Source organism: Pongo abelii, chromosome 8 (genome assembly GCF_028885655.2).
Source record: "Pongo abelii isolate AG06213 chromosome 8, NHGRI_mPonAbe1-v2.0_pri, whole genome shotgun sequence".
Taxonomy (NCBI): domain Eukaryota; kingdom Metazoa; phylum Chordata; class Mammalia; order Primates; family Hominidae; genus Pongo; species Pongo abelii.
The window spans coordinates 101,496,172-101,519,128 of NC_071993.2; the positions used below are offsets into that span (position 1 = coordinate 101,496,172).

The window sequence follows — 22,957 nt, forward strand, 5'->3', positions numbered from 1 at the left end:
GAATTTGCTGAGAATTGTTTCATGGTCAGTTGTGTGGTCTATTTTACTGTATGTGCCATGTGACAATAAGAATATATATTCTGTTGTTTTGGGGTGGAGCATTCTGTAGATGTCTACTAGGCCCATTTGGTCATGTGTCAAGTTCTGGTTCCAAACATCTTTGTTAGTTTCTGCCTTGATGATCTGTCTAATGCTGTCAGTGGGGTGTTGAAGTTTCCCACTATTATTGTGTAGTTATCTGAGTCTCTCTGCAGGTCTCTGAGAACTTGCTTTATGAACTAGGTGCTTCTGTATTTGGTGCATAAATATTTAGGATAGTCTGGTCTTCTTGCTGAAGTGAACCCTTTACTATTATATAATGCCTTTTGTGTGTTTTTTTGATCTTTGTTGGGTTGAAGGCTGTTTTGTCTGTAATTGGAATAGCATCTTCTGCTATTTTTTGTGTTTTTTTGATCTTTGTTGGGTTGAAGGCTGTTTTGTCTGTAATTGGAATAGCATCTCCTGCTTTTTTGTGTGTGTTTTCCATTTACCTAGTAGATTTTTCTCTGCAAATTTACTTTTTGCCTATGGGTGTCATTGCATGTGAGGTGGAGCTCTTGAAGACAGCATATAGTTGAGTCTTTTTTATCCAACTTGCCACTCTATGCCTTTCAACTGTGGCATTTAGCCCATTTACAGTCAAGGTTAATATTGACATGTACAGGTTTGATCCCGTCATCATATTGTTAACTGCTTGTTATACAGCCTTTTGTGTGTGTGTGTGTGTGTGTGTGTGATTGCTTTATAGTGTCACTGATCTGTGTACTTAAGTGTGTTTTTGTGGTGGCCAGTAATGACCTTTTCTTTCCATATTTAGCACTCCTTTCAAGACCTCTTGTAGGATAGGTCTTGTAATAAATTCTCTTAGCATTTGCTTGTCTTTTTGAAAAGGATCTTATTTTTTCTTCACGTGTAAAGCTTAGTTTGGCTGGATATGAAATTCTTGGTTGGAATTTCTTTTCTTTAAGAATGCTGAATATGAGCCCCCAATCTGGCTTGTAAAGTTTCTGCTAAAAAGTCTACCATTAGCCTGATGGGGTTCCCTTTCTAGGTGACCTGCCTTTAATATTTTTTCTTGCATTTCAACCTTGGAGAATCTGTGTGTCTGGGGGATGGTCATCTTGTATGGTATCTCATAGAGGTTCTCTGCATTTTCTGAATTTGAATGTCAGCCTCTGTAGGTGAGGTTGGGGAATTTTCAAGGACAGTATCTTGAAATTTGTTTTCCAAGTTGCTTGCTTTCTCTCCCTCTCTTTCAGAGACACCAATGAGACTTAGATTTCATGTCTGATATGGTTGGGCTATGTCCCCACCCCAAATCTCATCTTGAGTCATGGGCCCCATAATCCCCATGTATTGTGGGAGGGATCTGGTGAGAGGTAATTGAATCATGTGGGTTGGTTTTTCCCATGCTGTTCTCATGATAGTGCATAAGTCTCATGAGATCTGCTGATTTTATAAAGGACAGTTCCCTTGCATATGCTCTCTTGCCCGTGGCCATGTAAGATGTGCCCTTGCTCCTCCTTCACCTTCTGCCAAGGTTGTGTGGCCTCCTCAGCCATATGGAACGGTGAGTCCATTAAACCTCTTTTTCTTTATAAATTACCCAGTCTTGGTATTTCTTCAAAGCAGTATGAAAGTTGACTAAGGCAGTAAATTGGTCCTGGAAGTGGAGCACAGCTATTGAGATACCCAAAAATGTGGAATTGACTTTGAAACTGGATAACAGTTTGGAGGGCTCAGAAGAAAATAGGAAAATGTGGGAATATTTTCCTATTCTATAACTCCTAGAGACTTGTTGAATGGCTTTGATAAAAATGCTGATAGAGATATGGACAATAAGGTCCAGGCTGAGGTGGTCTCAGATACAGATGAAGAACTTTTAGGGAACTGGAGTAAAGGTCACTCTTGCTATGCAAAGAGACTGGTGGCATTTTGCCCCTTCCCTAGAGATCTGTGGAACTTTGAACTTGTGAGAGATGTTTTAGGGTATCTGGCAGAAGAAATTCCTAAGTGGTAAAGTGTTCAAGAGGAAGCAAATCATAAAAGTTTGGAAAATTTGCAGCCTGATGATGCAAGAGAAAAGAAAATCCCATTTTCTGGGGAGACATTCAAGCCTGCTGTAGAAATTTGCATAAGTAACAAGGAGCCAAATGTTAATCACCAAGACAATGGGGGCAAATATCTCCAGGGCATGTCAAAGACCTTTGTGGCAGCACCTCCCATAACAGGCCCAGAGGCCTAAGAGAAAAAAATGGTTTCCTGGGCTGGGCCCAGGCTCTCCCTGTTGTGTTCAGTTTAGGGACTTGATGCCCTGCATCCCAGCTGCTCCAGCCATGGCTAAAAGGGGCCAAGGTACAGCTTGGCCTGTAGCTTCAGATGGTGCAAGCCCCAAGCCTTGGCAGCTTCCATGTGGTGTTGAGTCTGTGGGTGCACAGAAGTCAAGAATTGAGGTTTGGAGGCCAGGTGTGGTTGCTCATTCTTGTAATCCCAGTGCTTTGGGAGGATGAGGCAGGCAGATCACCTGAAGTTGGGAGTTTGAGACTAGCCTGGCCAACATGGAAAAACCCCATCTCTACTGAAAATACAAAAAAATTAACTGGGTGTGGTGGTGGGCATCTGTAATCCCAGCTACTCGGGAAGCTGAGGCAGGAGAGTAGCTTGAACCCAGGAAGTGGAGGTTGCAGTGAGCCAAGATTGTGCCACCGCACTCCAGCCTGGGTGACAGAGCAAGACTCCATCTTAAAAAAAAATTGAGGTTTGGGAACCTCTGCCTAGGTTTCAGAGGATGTATGGAAAGTCCTGGATGTCTAGGCAAAAGTTTGCTGCAGGGGTGGAGCCCTAATGGAGAACCTCTGCTAGGGGAGTGCAGAAGGGAAATGTGGGGTGGGAACCCCCACACAAAATCCCCACCAGGGCATTGCTTAGTGAAGCTGTGAGAAGAGGGCCACCATCTTCCAGACCCCAGAATGGTAGATCCACCAACAGTTTGGCTTGTACCGTGTGCCTGGAAAAGCCACAGACACTCAACACCAGCCTGTGAAAGCAGCCATGAGTGGGGCTGTACCCCGCAAAGCCACAGGGCTTGAGCTGCCCAAGACCATGGGCACCTATCTCTTGCATCAGTGTGACCTGGATGTGAGTCATGGAGTCAAAGAAGATCATTTTGGAACTTTAAAATTTGACTGTCCTACTGGATTTCAGACTTGTGTGGAGCCAGTACCTCCTTTGTTTTGGCCAATTTCTCCCACTTGCAATGGGTGTATTTACCCAATGCTTGTATCCCCATTGTATCAAGGAAGTAACTAACTTGCTTTTGATTTTACAGGCTCATAGGCAGAAGGGACTTGCCTTGTCTCAGATGAGATTTTGAACTGTGGACTTTTGGGTTAATGTTGGAATGAGTTAAGACTCTGGGGGACTATTGGGAAGGCATAATTGGTTTTGGAACGTAAGGACATGAGATTTGGGAGGGGCTAGGTGTGGAATAATATGGTTTGGCTCTGTCCTCACACAAATCTCATTTTGAATTGTAGGTCTCATAATACTCACATGTTGTAGGAAGGACCCAGGTGGGAGGTAATTGAATTATGGGGGCAGGTTTTTCCTGTGCGGTTCTTGTGATAGCGAATAAGTCTCATGAGATCTGATGGTTTTATAAAGGGCTGTTCCCCTGCACATGCTCTCTTGCCTGCCACCATGTAAGACATTCCTTTGCTCACCTTCTGTCATGATTGTGAGGCCTCTCTAGGCATGTGGAACTGTGAGTCCATTAAACCCTTTCTTTTTACAAATTACCCAGTCTCAGGTATTTCTTCATAGCAGTATGAAAATGGATAATAATTGCATATTTTTTTTGGAGGTTTTGTTCATTCCTCTTTTATCTTTCTTCTTTATTTTTGTCTGAATAAGTTATTTTGGAGAACTGGTCTTCAAGCTCTGAGATTCTTTCCTCAGCTTGGTTTATTCTGCTGTTAATACTTATGATTGCAGTATAATATTCTTGCAGTGGTTTTTCAGCTCCATCATGGTAGCTAGTTTGTTTCTTAAGATGGCCATTTCATCTTTTATCTTACAACTCATCTGTTAATTCCCTGTGGTCGTTTGATTTTTCAATTGGTTGCCTTTAAACCTAGGTTCATGGCTTAAAGCTGTTTTGCAAACTGAGATTATCATGCTACTATTAATTTACTTGAGCCTGCCAAGAGGAGACAGTTTTTATGCAATCAAAGTAAAATGGGGAGCTCTAGAAGCCAGGTTTCTACACACGGTTACTTGTTTTTTCTTGTGTTTTTACCTGTAACTTGTTAAATTTCTGCAGAAGTGCAATTCTTAACAGAAGAATGCTGGCCCAGCACTTTGAGATTATAGCCATTACCTACAGAACAGACAAAATTAACTTAACAGTAAACTCCAGGAAGACAGCCTGGGGACCACTTTTCTGAAACTTCCTTCTTGCTCAGATGTGGCTAAAAGGGTTTTGGCACTGACTCCTAGTCACTGATCACTTCCTTCTAATGTGGGACCAGTAAAAATCAAACAGGGAATGCTTCTTCTCAGCACCAAGAGACCTCAGTATTTACCTAAATGAGTTGAAAACTTATTTCTACACAAAAACCTGCAATGGATGATTTTCTTTTTTTAAGTATTTATTGATCATTCTTGGGTGTTTCTCAGAGAGGGGGATATGGCAGGGTCATAAGATAATAGTGGAGAGAAGGTCAGCAGATAAACACATGTGCAAAGGTCTCTGGTTTTCCTAGGCAGAGGTCCCTGCGGCCTTCTGGCCTTCCGCACTGTTTGTGTCCCTGGGTACTTGAGATTAGGGAGTGGTGATGACTCTTAAGGAGCATGCTGCCTTCAAGCATCTGTTTAACAAAGCACATCTTGCACCGCCCTTAATCCATTTAACCCTGAGTTGACACAGCACATGTTTCAGAGAGCACTGGGCTGGGGGCAAGGCCATAGATCAACAGCATCCCAAGGCAGAAGAACTTCTCCTAGTACAGAACGAAATGGAGTCTCCTATGCCTACTTCTTTCTACACAGACACAATAACAATCTGATCTCTCTTTCTTTTCCCCACATTTCCACCTTTTATTTTCAACAAAACCGCCATTGTCATCATGGCCTGTTCTCCATGGTCGCTGTCTCTTCAGAGCTGTTGGTTACACCTCCCAAACGGGGCAGCCGGGCAGAGGTGCTCCTCACTTCCCAGATGGGGCGGCCGGGCAGAGGTGCTCCTCACTTCCCAGACAGGGCAGACGGGCAGAAGCGCTTCTCACATCTCAGACGGGGCGGCCGGGCAGAGGCGCTCCTCACCTCCCAGATGATGCGGCCGGGTAGAGGTGCTCCTCACCTCCCAGACGATGAGCGGCCGGGCAGAGGCGCACCTCACCTCCCAGACGGGGCGGCTGGGCAGAGGTGCTCCTCACTTCCGAGATGGGGTGGCCGGGCAGAGACGCTCCTCGCTTCCCAGACGGGGCGGCCGGGTAGAGGCGCTCCTCACTTCCCAGATGGGGCGGCCGGGCAGAGGCGCTCCTCACTTCCTCCCAGATGGGGTGGTGGCCGGGCAGAGGCGCTCCTCACCTCCCAGATGGGGTGGCCGGGCAGAGGCGCTCCTCACCTCCCAGATGGGGTGGCCGGGCAGAGGCGCTCCTCACTTCCCAGACGGGGTGGCTGGGCAGAGGTGCTCCTCACCTCCCAGATGATGCGCGGCCGGGCAGAGGCGCTCCTCACCTCCCAGACGATGGGCGGCCAGGCAGAGGCGCTCCTCACCTCCCAGATGGGGTGGCCGGGCAGAGGCGCTCCTCACTTCCCAGACGGGGTGGCTGGGCAGAGGTGCTCCTCACCTCCCAGATGATGCGCGGCCGGGCAGAGGCGCTCCTCACCTCCCAGACGATGGGCGGCCAGGCAGAGGCGCTCCTCACCTCCCAGATGGGGGCGGCAGGGCAGAGGCGCTCCTCACCTCCCAGACGGGGCAGCCAGGTAGAGGCCCTCCTCACTTCCCAGACGGGGTGGCCAGGCAGAGGCACTCCTCACTTCCTCCCAGACGGGGTGGCAGCCAGGCAGAGGCGCTCCTCACCTCCCAGATGGGGTGGCCAGGGCAGAGGCGCTCCTCACTTCCCAGAAGGGGCGGCCGGGCAGAGGCGCTCCTCACCTCCCAGACGGGGCGGCCAGGCAGAGGCACTCCTCACTTCCCAGAAGGGGCCGCCGGGCAGAGGTGCTCCTCACTTCCTCCCAGATGGGGTGGCGGCTGGGCAGAGGCGCTCCTCACTTCCTCCCAGATGGGGCGGCCTGGCAGAGGCGCTCCTCACTTCCCAGACAGGGCGGCCAGGTAGAGGCGCTCCTCACTTTCCAGATGGTGTGGCTGGGCAGAGGGGCTCCTCACATCCGAGAGGATGGGTGGCCAGGCAGAGGTGCTCCTCACTTCCCAGACGGTGTGGCCGGGCAATGGGGCTCCTCTCATCTCAGACGATGGGCGGCCAGGCAGAGACACTCCTCACTTCCTAGACGGGGTGGAGGCCAGGCAGAGGCTGTGATCTTAGCAGTTTGGGAGGCCAAGGCAGGCGGCTGTGGGGTGGAGGTTGCAGCGAGCTGAGATCACGCCACTGCACTCCAGCCTGGGCAACATTGAGCATTGAGTGAACGAGACTCCGTCTGCAATCCCAGCACCTCGGGAGGCCAAGGCAGGCAGATCACTCGAGGTCAGGAGCTGGAGACCAGCCCAGTCAACACGGAGAAACCCCGTCTCCACCAAAAACACAAAAACCAGTCAGGCGTGGTGGCGTGTGCCTGCAATCCCAGGCACTCGGCAGGCCGAGGCAGGAGAATCACAGGAGCCCAAGGCAGGGAGGGTTGCAGCGAGCTGAGACCACGGCAGTACAGTCCAGCTTCAGCAACAGAGGGAGACCAAAGAAAGAAGGAGAGGGAGACCAAAGAAAGAAGGGAGACCGAGGAGAGGGAGAAGGAGAGGGAGAGGGAGAGGGAGAGGGCACATGGATGATTTTAACAACTTTTTATTTGTCCTTGCCAAATACTGGAAGCAACCAACATGTCTTTCAATAGGTGAATAAACAAACAAAGTGGTAAATCCATGCAATGGAATATTGCTTATTGTTAAAAAGAAATGAGCTGTCAAGCCGTGAAAAGACATGGGGGAAACATATGCATACCAGTAACTAAAATAAACTAACCTGAAAAGGCTATATACTGTTATGATTCTATCTATATGACATTCTAGAAAAGGCAAAACTATGGTGACACTAAAATATTATATTTTTTGCCAAGGACTTAGGGAAAGAGAGGAAAGAATAGGCAGAGCATAGAGGACTTTTAGGGGATTGAAACTATTCTGTATGATACTAACATGCTGCATACATGTCATACACTATATATGAACCTTATATAAGCTGGACTTTGTTGATGGTGATGTGTCAATATTGGTCTATTGATTGTAGTTATGAAACCTCACTGCTGAGAGTAACTAATTGTGGGGGAGGTTATCTGTGGGTGAGAGGAGGGAGTATGTGGGAACTGTGTACTTTCCACTTAGTTTTGCTGGGAACCCAAAACAATCCTAAAAAATAAATTCTACTAATTAAAAAATCCCCACTGTAATCCACAATTGCAGCCAAGCTGAGGTTTGCATTATTCTGTGACTGTGGAGGGCTTAATGCTGATACTCTCCTGATCATTTTGATTGAGATGTGTGTTTTACAGGATGGGATGTGCAATATCATTAAACTGGGAGTTGAAAAACTGAAATTCTCACACACTTTTGCATTGGTGGCACTTTCTCTCATTGGGTCACCAAATGCTCATTCCTTAAAAATGAATCAAAATTAAAGGCCCCCTCTATCTTTAACTTATCTATGATTCTTTCATTCTATAAAAGGTCCAGGCAGGAGACTTAGTTCATCAAAAGGGAGGAGGGCAAATCAGAGACACTCACCTCTCAAGGAATAAAATAATTGCTGTGAAGAGAGCAATCGAGCTTATTTTATCCAAAATAAGGTTGTGTAGTTGTAGTTCTTCTAGAATTTGTAGGTATGGGAGTTAGGCAGTAACCCTTCACCCTGGGTACAGAATTAACCAAGATCTAGACTCACTCAAGTACTAAAGGTGTATAAAACTATACTCCCTGACCCCCATTTTAGTCGATTGGCACTGTAATTATTAACTAAATTAATATTTACTTTGCAGGTCACTCACTAAGCTGAATCATGAAATATCAAAACACAGTACACAATCAGTCAATGGTAGCAAACCCAGTTGAACTGAATGTTTTATTTGGGAGAAAGGGTGCAAGACTCAGACGTTATGGGTTCCATAGCACCTGTAGACACCATCTACTTGGTCAAGATATTGAATTTCTGAGGCCCAGCTTCCTCATCCCTAAAATAAGAATACTTTTACCTGAGGCAAAAGTAATTGAGAGAATAAAGAGGAGTATGTTGGGTATGAAAATTGTATGTTAATTGTCAGAATCCCTGTAAACATGACTGATAAAACATTGTGTAACTGTATGTTAATTTTTTTAATTTTAATTTTTATGGGTACGTTGTAGGTGCTTGTATTTATGGGGTACATTCGATGTTTTGATACAGGTATCAAATGTAATAATCATATCAGGGTAATTGGAGGCATGTCAAGCATTTATCATTTTTTTGTTGTAGGCACATTCCAATTCGACTCTTTTAGTTATTTTCAAATATACAATAAATTATCATTGATTGTAGTCACCCTATTGTGCTATCAAATACTAGATCTTACTCATTATATATAACTATATTTTTACACTCATTAACCATCCCCACTTTATCCCCCAATTTCTGCTACCCTTCTCAGCCTCTGTCACCATCATTCTACTCTCTATCTCCATGAATTCAATTGTTTTAACTTTTAGCTCCCACATATGAGTGAACATGTATTTGTCTTTCTTTTAACATAATATTTCATTTAACATAATATCTTCCAGTTATATCCATGCTGTTGCAAATGACAGGATGTCATTCTTTTTTATGGCTGAACAATATTCTATTGTATAAATGTACCACATTCTTTTTATCCATTTATCTGTTGAATACACTCCAAATCTTGGCTATTATGAATAATGCTGCAATAAACATGGGAGCACAGGTGTCTCTTCAATATACTGATTTTCTTTCTTTTGAGTATATATCTAGCAGTGGGATTGCTGGATAATATGGTAGTTCTATTTTTGGTTTTTGAGGAACCTCCATACTAGGTTGCTAAAATGTTTTCCATAGAGATTGTACTAATTTACATGCCCACCAACAATGTACAAGGGTTCTCTTTATCCACATCCTTGCCAGCATCAATTGTTGCCTATCTTTTGGATAAAAGCCATTTTAAGTGGGTTGAGCGATATCTCATTGTAGTTTTGATTTGCGTTTCTGTGATGATTAATGATGTTGATTATGTTTCATATATCTGTTTTCCATTTGTATGTCTTCTTTTGAGAAATTTCTCTTCAAATCTTTGGCCCATTTAAAAATATAATTATTAGATTTTTTCATATTCAGTTGTCTGAGCTCCTTACATGTTCTGGTTATTAATCCTTTGTTAGATGGATAGTGTGTAAATATTTTCTCCAATTCTGTGGATTGTTGCTTTAATTCATGGAACGTTTGCTTCACAGAATCTTTTTAAACTTGATATGATCCCATTTGTCCATTTTTGCTTTGATTGTCTGTTCTTTAGAGGTATTACTCAAGAATTCTTTGCCAAGACCAATGTCCTGGAGAGTTTCCCAGATACTTTCTTTTAGTAGTTTCATAGTTTGAAGTCTTAGATTTAAGTCTTCAATTTATTTTAATTTAATTTTTGTATATGTTGAGAGATAGGGGTCTAGTTTCATTTTTCTGTGTATAGATGCCCAGTTTTCCCAGCACCATTTATTGAAGAAAATATCTTTCCCCCAGTGTATGTTTTTGACAATTTGTGATAAATGAGTTCATTGTAGGTGTGTGGATTTATCTCTGGGTTCTCCATTCTGTTCCATTGGTCTATGTATATGTTTTAATGCCAGTATCATGCTGTTCTGATTACTATAGCTCTGTAGTATAACTTGAAGTCAGGTAATGTGATTCCTTCAGTTTTGTTCTTTTTGCTTTGGATAGCTTTGGCTATTCTGGGTCTTTTGTGGTTCTCTATAAGTTATAGAATTTTTTTTCTATTTCTGTGAAGAATGTTATTGGTGTTTTGATAGGGATTGCCTTGAATATGTGGAGTGCTTAGGATAGTATGGACATTTTAACAATATCAGTTCTTCCAATCCATCAACATGGAATATCTTTCCATTTTTTGGTGTACCCTTCAATTTCTTTTATCAATGTTATATAGTTTTTATTGTAGAGATCTTTGGTTAAATTATTCCTAGATATTTTATTTTACATGTAGCTATTGTAATGGAATTACTTCCTCTTTTTTTTTTTCAGATTGTTCATTGTTGGCATATAGAAATGCTACTGATTTTTGTTATCCTGCAACTTTACTGAATTTGTCAGTTCTAATAGTTTTCTTGGGAAGTTTTTAGACTTTTCCAAATATAAGATCATATCATCTTCAAACAAGAGTAATTTGGCTTCTTCCTTTCCAATTTGGATGTCATTTATATATTTCTGTTGTCTGATTGCTCTAGCTAGGACTTCCAGTACTATATTGAATAACAGTGGTGACAGTGGGCATCTTTGTCATGTTCCAGGTCATAGAGGAAAGGCTTTCAATTTTCCCCATTCAGTATGATACTAACAGTGGGTCTATCATATATGGCTTTTATTATGTTGAGGTATGTTCCTTCTATCCCCAGTTTTTTGAGGGCTTTTATCATGCAGTGATATTGAGTTGTATCAAATGCTTTTTCAGCATCAATTAGAATAATCATATTGCTCTTATCCTTCATTCTATTGGTATGTCACATTGACTAATTTGTGTATATTAAACCATCCTTGCATCCCAGTGATAAATCCCACTTATGCATGATCTTTCTAATGTGTTGTTGATTTTGGTTTGCTAATATTTTGTTGAGGATATTTGCATCAATATTTATCAGAGATATTAGCCTATAATTTTCTTTTTTTTGTCTGGTTCTGGTTTTGGTGTCAGGGTAATACTGGCCTTGTAGAATGAGTTTGGAAGTATTTCCTCCTCCTCTATTTTTTGGAATAGTTTAAGTAGGATTGGTATTCTTCTTCTTTAAATGTTTGGTAGAATTCAGCAGTGAAGCCATTGGGTCCTGGGTTTTCTTAACTGAGAGATTTTTTTTCTTAAGGCTTTGATCTTGTTACTTGTTAGTAGTTTGCTCAGTTTTGGATTTCTTCATGGTTCAATCTTGGTAGGTTGTATATGTCTAGAAAATTGTCAATTTCTTCTAGATTTTCTGATTTATTGGCATGTAGTTGCTCATAGTAGCCACTAATGATCCTTTGAATTTCTGCAGTATCAGTTGTAATGTATCCTTTTTCATCTCTGATTTTATTTATTTGTATTTTCTCTCCTTTTTTCTTAATCAGGAGAAAGGTTTGTCAATTTTGTTTAACTTTCAAAAAACAAATGTCTTGTTTCATTGATCTTTGTATTGTTTTTAAATTTCAGTTTTATTTCTGCTCTGATCTTTGTGATTTCTTTTTTTCTACTAATGTTGGGCTTGGTTTGCTCTTGCTTTACTTATTTTTTAAGATGCATCATTAGATTGCTTATCTGAAATTTTTCCTGTTTGTGATGCAAGCAGTTATAGCTGTAAACTCCCTCTTTGTACTTGTCTTGCTGCATTCCATAGGTTTTGGTATGTTATGTTTCCATTATTATTTTTTTCAAGAATTTTTTCAATTTCCTTCTTAATTCTTCATTGACCCACTGGTCATTCAGGAGTGTATTGTTTAATTTCCATGTATTTGTATAGTTTCCAAAATTTCTTGTTATTGATTTCTAGTTTTTTTTTTTTTTTGAGATAGAGTTTTGCTCTTATTGCCCAGTCTGGAGTGCAATGTCACGATCTCAGCTCACCACAACCTCTGCCTCCTGAGTTCAAGTGATTTTCCTCCCTCAGCCTCCTGAGTAGCTGGGATTACAGGTGTGCACCACCATGCCTGGCTAATTTTTGTATTTTTAGTAGAGACAGAGTTTCTCTATGTTGGTCAGACTGGTGACAAACTCCCGACCTCAGGTGATCTGCTCACCTCAGCCTCCCAAAGTGCTGGGCTTGCAGGCATGAGCCACTGCACCTGGCCAATTTCTAGTTTTGTCCCATTGTAGTCAGAGAAGATGCTTGATATTATTTCAGTTTTGTATGTGTGTGTGAGAGGGAAGCATTATGTTTCTGCCTATCTAGGACATGGAGCTGGTGCAGCCCAGTTGCCCTTCACAGAGACATCAGTGAATCTTACCAGGAGCTCCTCTCAGCCATACTCATCAAATCCTGTGCCTGTGCTCATCACTGAGGTATTTATGGGCAAGCCAGCTTTGCCTAGCTGTGGCCCTGCATCCACACAGAACAGGAAGCTCAGGGAACTGGGTACTCCAATGTCCAGCCTATCACCTGAAAAAACAGAGAACATCTTACAGTAAACAAAGATCCACTACATACCCATCTGCTTGTGCCACAGCTGGTTCTTACCTGTAAGTGCCATCTACCTGCTTGTAAGTTGAGTCAGACAGTTTAATATAAAATCTGCTGACAGAGGGCATAGGGCTGTAGAAGAAAAGCCAAAAGACCTTGCCCAATATACTCTACAGTCACGCCCCATAGGAAGGGAGGGAAGAATAAAGGAAAAGAAAAAAATAATGAGAAAAGAAAAAAGTCTATCCACAGAAAAATAATCTCAAAAATTAAAAGTGGCAGCCTCTCCAAATGAGAAGGAAAACCATCATGAGAATTCTGATACCATGAAATATCTGAATGTTGTAAAGCACCAAAAGATCATGCTAGCTCCCCAGAAATGAACCCTAAGCAAAATGGGAACTCAGAAATGACATATAAAGAATTCAAAATATAGATTGCGAGGAAGATCAGTGAAATTCAAGACAAGATTGAAAATCAACACAAAAAAACTACTAAAGCAATCTGGGAAATGAAGAAAAAGATACACATCTTTAAAAAAATCAGAATTCTGGAATTGAAAAATTCACTTAAAGAATTTCAGAATACAATGGAAAAATTTATCAGTAGAGTAGACCAAGCCGAAGAAAGAATTTCAGGGTCTGAAGACCAGTCTTTTGAACTAACCCAGTCAGATAGAAATAAAGAAAAAGAATTAAAAAAACGAAGAAAGGGTTTGAGAAATATGTGATTATATCTAGCAACCAAACCTATGAATTATTGGCATTCCTGTGAGAGAAGATAAAGTAAACAACATGGAAAATGTATTTGAGGGAATACTTCAAAAACTTTTTCAAGAAAAAAGAGCAACAAAGTCTGGATGACAGCACATCTGTTTGCATCATAATTTACTGAATATGTTAAGACCACTTTTGAGATCTACCACTCAGAAAAAAATTCTTTTGAAAATATTACTGCTCCTTGACAATGCAGCTAATCATGGCACCCATGATCTCTGATGGAGATGTATCAGGAGATGTTTTCATTACTGACAACACAATATTTATTCTGCAGTCGTGAATCAAGTAGTAATTTCAACTTGTAAGTCTTATTTGATATGTACAGTTCAGAAGGCTACACCTGCTAGAGATAGCCATTCCTCTAATTAATGTGTGCATACTAAATTAAAAACCTTTTGAAAAAGATTAAGAACATTTGTAATTCATGGGAGGATTCAAACTATCAATATTAACATGAATTGGAAGAAATTGATTCCAACCCTCATAGATGACTAGGAGGGTTTCAAGACTTCAGTAAAGAAAGTAAATGCAGGCCAGGTGCAGTGGCTCACACCTGTAATCTCAGCACTTTGGGAGGCTGAGGCAGGTGGATCACGAGGTCAGGAGATCAAGACCATCCTGACTAACACAGTGAAACCCTGTCTCTAGTAAAAACATTTACAAAAAATTATCCAGGCGTGGTGGTGGATGCCTGTAGTCCCAGCTGCTCGGGAGGCTGATACAGGAGAATGGCATGAACCCGGGAGGTGTACCTTGCATTGAGCTGATATCGCGCCACTGCACTCCAGCCTTAGCAACATAGCAAGACTCCGTCTCAAAAAAAAAAAAAAAAAAAAAAAAAAAAAAAAAGAACGTAAATGCATGCAGATGTTGTGGAAATAGCAAGAAAATTAGAAATGGAGCTTGAAAGTGTGACTAAATTGCTGCAATCTTATGGTCAAACTCTACTGGATGAGGATTTGCTTCTTACAGATGAGCAAGGAAATTGTTTCCTTGACAATGAATCTACTACTGTTGAACATTGTTAAAATGACAAAAAAAGGATTTAAAATATTATATAAATTTTGTTGGGGAAGAAGTAGCAGGATTTCAGAGTATTGATTCCAATTTCAGAAGAAGTTTTACTGTGGATGAAATGTTATCAAACAGCATCACATGCAATAGAAAAATCTTTCATGAAAGGAAGAGTCAATGTGGCAAGCTTCATCACTGTCTCATTTTAAGAAATTTTTACAGCCACTCAAAGATTCAGCAAACACTACCATGATTAGTCAACAGCCATCAAGACTGAGGTAAGACCCTCCACTAGCAACAAGATTATGACTTGCTGAAGACTCTAATGATCATTAGCATTTTGTAGCCATAAAGTATTTTAAAATTGTTATGCACACTTTTTATATGAAATGCTATTGCGCACTTAACCCACAGTATTGCATAAACATAACTTTTTTTTTGAGGTAGGAAGTATTTATTGAAAACTGCATAAAACACTGCATTTTAAAATGTAACATGATTTCATTTCAAATATAATTTTAACAAAGATATGGAATTGTAAATTTATTGACAATTATTAGGAAGTGCCTTCTTGTTTTATATTCATTGATGATATTATTCTTTCCAGTATTTTTAAAATTTTATTATTATTATACTTTAAGTTTTAGGGTATGTGCACACAATGTACAGGTTTGTTACATATGTATACATGTGCCATGTTGGTGTACTGCACCCATAAACTCGTCATTTAGCATTAGGTATATCTCCTAATGCTATCCCTCCCCCTCCCCCCACCCCACAACAGTCCCCAGAGTGTGATGTTCCCCTTCCTGTGTCCATGTGTTCTCATTGTTCAATTCCCACCTATGAGTGAGAACATGTGGTGTTTGGTTTTTTGTCCTTGTGATAGTTTGCTGAGAATGATGGTTTCCAGTTTCATCCATGTCCCTACAAAGGACATGAACTCATCATTTTTTATGGCTGCATAGTATTCCATGGTGTATATGTGCCACATTTTCTTAATCCAGTCTATCGTTGTTGGACATTTGGGTTGGTTCCAAGTCTTTGCTATTGTGAATAGTGCCACAATAAACATACGTGTGCATGTGTCTTTATAGCAGCATGATTTATAGTCCTTTGGGTATATACCCAGTAATGGGATGGCTGGGTCAAATGGTATTTCTAGTTCTAGATCCCTGGGGAATCACCACACTATCTTCTACAATGGTTGAACTAGTTTACAGTCACACCAAGAGTGTAAAAGTGTTCCTATTTCTCTACATTCTCTCCAGCACCTGTTGTTTCCTGACTTTTTAATGATCGCCATTCTAACTGGTGTGAGAAGGTATCTCACTGTGGTTTTGATTTGCATTTCTCTGATGGCCAGTGATGATGAACATTTTTTCATGTGCTTTTTGGCTGCATAAATATCTCCTTTTGAGAAGTGTCTGCTCATATCCTTCGCCCACTTTTTGATGGGGTTTGTTTTTTTCTTGTAAATTTGTTTGAGTTCATTGTAGATTCTGGATATTAGCCCTTTGTGAGATGAGTAGGCTGCAAAAATTTTCTCCCATTTTGTAGGTTGCCTGTTCACTCTGATGGTAGTTTCCTTTGCTGTGCAGAAGCTCTTTAGTTTAATTAGATCCCATTTGTCAATTTTGGCTTTTGTTGCCATTGCTTTTGGTTTTTAGACATGAAGTCCTTGCGCATGCCTATGGCCTGAATGGTATTGCCTAGGTTTTCTTCTAGGGTTTTTATGGTTTTTGGTCTAACATTTAAGTCTTTAATCCATGTTGAAATAATTTTTGTATAAGGTGTAAGGAAGGGATCCAGTTTCAGCTTTCTACATATGGCTAGCCAGTTTTCCCAGCACCATTTATTAAACAGGGAATCCTTTCCCCGTTGCTTGTTTTTGTCAGGTTTGTCAAAGATCAGACAGTTGTAGATATGCGGCATTATTTCTGAGGGCTCTGTTCTGTTCCATTGACCTATATCTCTGTTTTGGTACCAGTACTGTGCTGTTTTGGTTACTGTACCCTTGTAAGTTGGATTCCTAGGTATTTTTTTCTCTTTGAAGCAATTGTGAATGGGAGTTCACTCATGATTTTGCTCTCTGTTTGTCTGTTATTGGTGTATAAGAATGCTTGTGATTTTTTGCACATTGATTTTGTATCCTGAGACTTTGCTGAAGTTGCTTATCAGCTTAAGGAGATTTTGGGCTGAGACAGTGGGGTTTTCTTGATATACAATCATGTCATCTGCAAACAGGGACAATTTGACTTCCTCTTTTCCTAATTGAATGCCCTTTATTCCCTTCTCCTGCCTGATTGCCCTGGCCAGATCTTCCCACACTGTGTTGAACAGGAGTGGTGAGAGAGGGCATCCCTGTCTTGTGCCAGTTTTCAAAGGGAATGCTTCCAGTTTTTGCCCATTCAGTATGATATTGCCTGTGGGTTTGTTATAGATAGCTCTTATTATTTTGAGATACGTCCCATCAATACCTAATTTACTGAGAGTTTTTAGCATGAAGCGTTATTGAATTTTGTCAAAGGCCTTTTCTGCATCTATTGAGATAATCATGTGGTTTTTGTCTTTGGTTCTGTTGATATGCTAGATTACATTTATTGATTTGCATATGTTGCACCAGCCTTGCATCCCAGGGATGAAGCCCACTGGATCATGGTGGATAAGCTTTTTGATGTGTTGCTGGATTCAGTTTGCCAGCATTTTACTGAGGATTTTTGCATCAATGTTCATCAAGGATATTGGTCTAAAATTCTCTTTTTTGGTTGTGTCTCTGCCAGGCTTTGGTATCAGGATGATGCTGGACTCACAAAATGAGTTAGGGAGGATTCCCTCTTTTTCTATTGATTGGAATAGTTTCAGAAGGAATGGTACCATGTCCTCCTTTTACCTCTGGTAGAATTCGGCTGTGAATCCATCTGGTCCTGGACTTTTTTTGGTTGGTAAGCTATTGATTATTGCCACAATTTCAGAGCCTGTTATTTGTCTATTCAGAGATTCAACTTCTTCCTGGTTTAGTCTTGGGAGGGTGTATGTGTCGAGGAATTTATTCTTTTCTTCTATATTTTGTAGTTTATTTGCATAGAGGTGTTTGTAGTATTCTCTGATGGTAGTTTGTATTTCTGTGGAATCGGTGGTGCTATCCCCTTTATCTTTTTTTATTGCATCTAACTGACTCTTCTCTCTTTTATTCTTTATTAGTCTTGTTAGTGGTCTATCAATTTTGTTGGTCTTTTCAAAAAACGAGCTCCTGGATTCATTGATTGTTTGAAGGGTTTTTTCTGTCTCTATCTCCTTCAGTTCTGCTCTGATCTTAGTTATTTCTTGCCTTCTGCTAGGTTTTGAAAGCGTTTGCTCTTGCTTCTCTAGTTCTTTTAATTGTGATGTTAGGGTGTCAATTTTAGATCTTTCCTGCTTTCTCTTGTGGGCATTTAGTGCTATAAATTTCCCTCTACACACTGCTTTGAATGCGTCCCAGAGATTCTGGTATGTTGTGTCTTTGTTCTTGTTGGTTTCAAAGAACATCTTTATTTCTGCCTTCATTTCCTTATGTACCCAGTAGTCATTCATGAGCAGGTTGTTCAGTTTCCATGTAGTTGAGCAGTTTTGAGTGAGTTTCTTAATTGTGAGTTCTAGTTTGATTGCACTGTGGTCTGAGAGACAGTTTGTTATAATTTCTGTTCTCTTACATTTGCTGAGGAATGCTTTACTTCCAACTATGTGGTCAATTTTGGAATAGATGTGTTGTGGTGCTGAGAAGAATATATATTCTGTTGATTTGGGGTGGAGAGTTCTGTAGATGTCTGTTAGGTCCACTTGGTGCAGAGCTGAGTTCAATTCCTGGGTATCCTTGTCAACTTTCTGTCTTGTTGACCTGTGTAATGTTAACAGTGGGGTGTTAAAGTCTCCCATTATTAATGTGTGGGAGTCTAAGTCTCTTTGTAGGTCACTAAGGACTTGCTTTATGAATCTTGGTGCTCCTGTATTGGGTGCATATATATTTAGGATAGTTAGCTCTTCTTGTTGAATTGATCCCTTTACCATTATGTAATGGCCTTCTTTGTTTCTTTTGATCTTTGTTGGTTTAAAGTCTGTTTTATCTGAGACTAGGATTGCAAGCCCTGCCTTTTTTTGTTTTCCATTTGCTTGGTAGATCTTCCTCCATCCCTTTATTTTGAGCCTATGTGTGTCTCTGCACGTGAGATGGGTTTCCTGAATACAGCACACTGATGGGTCTTGACTCTTTATCCAATTTGCCAGTCTGTGTCTTTTAATTGGAGAATTTAGCCCATTTACATTTAATGTTAATATTGTTTTATGTGAATTTGGTCCTGTCATTATGATGTTAGCTCATTATTTTGCTCATTAGTTGATGCAGTTTCTTCCTAGCCTCGATGATCTTTACATTTTGGCATGTTTTTGCAGTGGCTGATACAGGTTGTTCCTTTCCATGTTTAGTGCTTCCTTCAGGAGCTCTTTTAGGGCAGGGCTGGTGGTGAGAAAATCTCTCAGCATTTGCTTGTCTGTAAAGTATTTTATTTCTCCTTCACTTATGAAGTTTAGTTTGGCTGGATATGAAATTCTGGGTTGCAAATTCTCTTCTTTAAGAATGTTGAATATTGGCCCCCACTCTCTTCTGGCTTGTAGAGTTTCTGCCAAGAGATCTGCTGTTAGTCTGATGGACTTCCCTTTGTGGTAACCCAACCTTTCTCTCTGGTTGCCCTTAACATTTTTTCCTTCATTTCAACTTTGGTGAATCTGACAATTATGTGTCTTGGAGTTGCTCTTCTCGAGGAGTATCTTTGTGGTGTTCTCTGTATTTCTTTTTTTTTAATTTAATTTTTATTATATTTTAAGTTCTAGGGTACTTGTGCACAATGTGCAGATTTGTTACGTATGTATACATGTGCCATTTTGGTGTGCTGCACCCATTAACTTATCATTTACATTAGGTATTTCTCCTAATGCTATCCCTCCCCCGTCCCCCCACCCCACGACAGGCCCCGATGTGTGATGTTCCTCACCCTGTGTCCAAGTGTTCTCATTGTTCAGTTCCCATGTACGAGTGAGAACATGTGTTGTTTGGTTTTCTGTCCTTGGATATCATTGAACATTTTTCTTTTTTTTAAGAAACTTTCTTTTTTATTATTATTATTATTATTATACTTTAGGTTTTATGGTACATGTGCGCAATGTGCAGGTAAGTTACATATGTATACATGTGCCATGCTGGTGCGCTGCACCCACTAACTCGTCATCTAGCATTAGGTATATCTCCCAGTGCTATCCCTCCCCACTCCCCCCACCGCACAACAGTCCCCGAAGTGTGATGTTCCCCTTCTTGTGTCCATGTGTTCTCATTGTTCAAGTCCCACCTATGAGTGAGAATATGCGGTGTTTGGTTTTTTGTTCTTGCGATAGTTTACTGAGAAAGATGATTTCCAATTTCATCCATGTCCCTACAAAGGACATGAATTCATCATTTTTTATGGCTGCATAGTATTCCATGGTGTATATGTGCCACATTTTCTTAATCCAGTCTATCATTGTTGGACATTTGGGTTGGTTCCAAGTCTTTGACATTGTGAATAATGCCACAATAAACATATTTGTGCATGTGTCTTTATAGCAGCATGATTTATAGTCCTTTGGGTATATACCCAGTAATGGGATGGCTGGGTCAAATGGAATTTCTAGTTCTAGATCCCTGACGAATCGCCACACTGACTTCCACAAGGGTTGAACTAGTTTACAATCCCACCAACAATGTAAAAGTGTTCCTATTTCTCCACATCCTCTCCAGCACCTGTTGTTTCCTGACTTTTTAATGATTGCCACTCTAACTGGTGTAAGATGGTATCTCATTGTGGTTTTGATTTGCATTTCTCTGATGGCCACTGATGGTGAGCCTTTTTTCATGTGTTTTTTGGCTGCATAAATGTCTTCTTTTGAGAAGTGTCTGTTCATGTCCTTTGCCCACTTTTTGATGGGGTTGTTTGTTATTTTCTTGTAAATTTGTTTGAGTTCATTGTAGATTCTGGATATTAGCCCTTTGTCAGATGTGTAGGTTGCGAAAATTTTCTCCCATTTTGTAGGTTGCCTGTTCACTCTGATGGTAGTTTCCTTTGCTGTGCAGAAGCTCTTTAGTTTAATTAGATCCCATTTGTCAATTTTGGCTTTTGTTGCCATTGCTTTTGGTGTTTTAGACATGAAGTCCTTGCCCATGCCTATGTCCTGAATGGTAATGCCTAGGTTTTCTTCTAGGGTTTTTAGGTATTAGGTCTAATATTTAAGTCTTTAATCCATCTTGAATTGATTTTTGTATAAGGTGTAAGGAAGGGATCCAGTTTCAGCTTTCTCCATATGGCTAGCCAGTTTTCCCAGCACCATTTATTAAATAGGGAATCCTTTCCCCATTGCTTGTTTTTGTCAGGTTTGTCAAAGATCAGATAGTTGTAGATATGTGGCATTATTTCTGAGGGCTCTGTTCTGTTCCATTGATCTATATCTGTGTTTTGGTACCAGTACCATGCTGTTTTCGTTACTGTAGCCTTGTAGTATAGTTTGAAGTCAGGTAGTGTGATGCCTCCAGCTTTGTTCTTTTGTCTTAGGATTTACTTGGCGATGCGGGCTGTTTTTTGGTTCCATATGAACTTTAAAGTAGTTTTTTCTAATTCTGTGAAGAAAGTCATTGGTAACTTGATGGGGATGGCATTGAATCTGTAAATTACCTTGGGAAGGATGGCCATTTTCACGATATTGATTCTTCCTACCCATGAGCATGGAATGTTCTTCCATTTGTTTGTATCCTCTTTTATTTCCTTGAGCAGTGGTTTGTAGTTCTCCTTGAAGAGGTCCTTCACATCCCTTGTAAGTTGGATTCCTAGGTATTTTATTCTCTTTGAAGCAATTGTGAATGGGAGTTCACTCATGATTTGGCTCTCTGTCTATTATTGGGGTGTAAGAATGCTGTGATTTTTGCACATTGATTTTGTATCCTGAGACTTTGCTGAAGTTGCTTATCAGCTTACGGAGATTTTGGGCTGAGACAATGGGGTTTTCTTGATATACAATCATGTCATCTGCAAACAGGGACAATTTGACTTCCTCTTTTCCTAATTGAATGCCCTTTATTTCTTTCTCCTGCCTGATTGCTCTGGCCAGAACTTCCAATAGTATGTTGAATAGGAGTGGTGAGAAAGGGCATCCCTGTCTTGTGCCAGTTTTCAAAGGGAATGCTTCCAGTTTTTGCCCATTCAGTATGATATTGGCTGTGGGTTTGTCATAAATAGCTCTTATTATTTTGAGATACATCCCATCAATACCTAATTTATTGAGAGTTTTTAGCATGAAGGGTTGTTGAATTTTGTCAAAGGCCTTTTCTGCATCTATTGAGATAATCATGTGGTTTTTTTCTTTGGTTCTGTTTATATGCTGGATCACATTTATTGATTTGCGTATATTGAACCAGCCTTGCATCCCAGGGATGAAGCCCACTTGATCATGGTGGATAAGCTTTTTGATGTGCTGCTGGATTCTGTTTGCCAGTATTTTATTGAGGATATTTGCATCAATGTTCATCAAGGATATTGGTCTAAAATTCTCTTTTTTTTTGTGTCTCTGCCAGGCTTTGGTATCAGGATGATGCTGACCTCATAAAATGAGTTAGGGAGGATTCCCTCTTTTTCTATTGATTGGAATAGTTTCCGAAGGAATGGTAGCAGCTCCTCCTTGTACCTCTGGTAGAATTCGGCTGTGAACCCGTCTGGTCCTGGACTTTTTTTGGTTGGTAAGCTATTGATTATTGCCACAATTTCAGCTCCTGTTATTGGTCTATTCAGAGATTCAACTTCTTCCTGGTGTAGTCTTGGGAGGGTGTATGTGTCAAGGAATTTATCCATTTCTTCTAGATTTTCTAGTTTATTTGCGTAGAGGTGTTTGTAATATTCTCTGATGGTAGTTTGTATTTCTGTGGGATCAGTGGTGATATCCCCTTTATCATTTTTTATTGTATCTATTTGATTATTGTCTCTTTTTTTCTTTATTAATCTTGCTAGCAGTCTATCAATTTTGTTGATGCTTTCAAAAAACCAGCTCCGGGATTCATTTATTGTTTGAAGGGGTTTTTGTGTCTCTATTTCCTTCAGTTCTGCTCTGATTTTAGTTATTTCTTGCCTTCTGCTAGCTTTTGAATGTGTTTGCTCTTGCTTTTCTAGTTCTTTTAATTGTGATGTTAGGTTGTCAATTTTAGATCTTTCCTGCTTTCTCTTGTGGGCATTTAGTGCTATAAATTTCCCTCTACACACTGCTTTGACTGCATCCCAGAGATTCTGGTATGTTGTGTCTTGGTTCTCGTTGGTTTCAAAGAACATCTTTATTTCTGCCTTCATTTCGTTATGTACCCAGTAGTCATTCAGGAGCAGGTTGTTCAGTTTCCACGTAGTTGAGCAATTTTGAGTGAGATTCTTAATCCTGAGTTCTAGCTTGATTGCACTGTGATCTGAGAGATAGTTTGTTATACTTTCTGTTCTTTTACATT

At 40.6% G+C, this 22,957-nt stretch overlaps 1 protein-coding gene across 1 annotated transcript in view; it reads left to right on the forward strand.

Annotated features, from left to right (window-relative positions):
• CYP2C19 (cytochrome P450 2C19) overlaps positions 1-22,957 on the forward strand; it is a 136,334-nt gene that overhangs the window by 8,952 nt on the left and 104,425 nt on the right. The window lies entirely within an intron of this gene.